Source organism: Pongo abelii, chromosome 15 (assembly GCF_028885655.2).
Source record: "Pongo abelii isolate AG06213 chromosome 15, NHGRI_mPonAbe1-v2.0_pri, whole genome shotgun sequence".
Taxonomy (NCBI): Eukaryota; Metazoa; Chordata; class Mammalia; order Primates; family Hominidae; genus Pongo; species Pongo abelii.
In genome coordinates this window covers 86,726,219-86,727,027 of record NC_072000.2, presented here as the reverse complement: position 1 = coordinate 86,727,027, position 809 = coordinate 86,726,219, and the positions used below count along the sequence as shown (strand labels likewise).

The 809-nt window shown below is 32.5% G+C and overlaps 1 non-coding gene across 1 annotated transcript; it reads right to left on the bottom strand.

Moving 5' to 3' along the window:
• Positions 1–321: 321 nt before the first annotated feature.
• LOC112128953 (small nucleolar RNA U13) lies at positions 322–422 on the bottom strand. The gene has a single exon (XR_002911394.1). It is a non-coding gene; the product is annotated as a small nucleolar RNA U13 (small nucleolar RNA).
• Between the last annotated feature and the right edge of the window lie 387 nt (positions 423–809).

The window sequence follows — 809 nt, the reverse complement described above, 5'->3', positions numbered from 1 at the left end:
TTTTTCTACTCTTGAGTTATGTGAGTTCTTTAACCCCTTTGGATATTAACTCCTTATCACATATATGATTTTTAAATATTTTTTCTCAGTTTAAAGCCTGTCATTTCATGGTGATAATTCTTTCCTTTCTTGTGCAGAAGTTTTAGTTTAATGTAATTCTACTTATTTATTTTTTTTTTTTTTGTGGCCTAGGCTTTAGTTGTGATATCCAAAAAATCATTGCCAAAGCCAACGTCCAGGAGCTTTTCTCCTATGTTTTCTTCTAAGAGTTTTAGAGTTTCTGTCTCAACATTTAGGTTTCTTATTCTTTTTTTTCCCCCACATCAAATAGGTAATGTGCCAACGTCTTAAAGTTTAAGGGAGGCACATCTCACACATGAGTGTGAAATCCCAATCCCTATTCTTATGAACCACAAAAGGATCTTTTATCCATTTTGAATTGATTTTTGTGTATGGTGTAAGATAAGCATCTAATTTCATCCTTTTGCTTGTGAAAATCCAGTTTTTCCAGCACCATTTATTGAGGAGACTATCCTTTCCCTGTTGTGTCCTCTTGACACTTTTCTCAAAAATTATTTGACTACATATATTTGAATTTATTTCTGGGCTACTGTTTCACTGGTCCATGTGTCTGTTTTTATGCCAGTAGCATACTGTTTGACGTATTACTATACCTTTCTAATATAATTTTAAATCAGGAAGTGTGTGAGGTATCACAATTTCTAATCACTAAACAAATGTCCTGTATATTTTTCAAAAAGCTGAAAACAAGGATTCCTTTGCATTTATTTTTAGGTCATGGTCTCTGA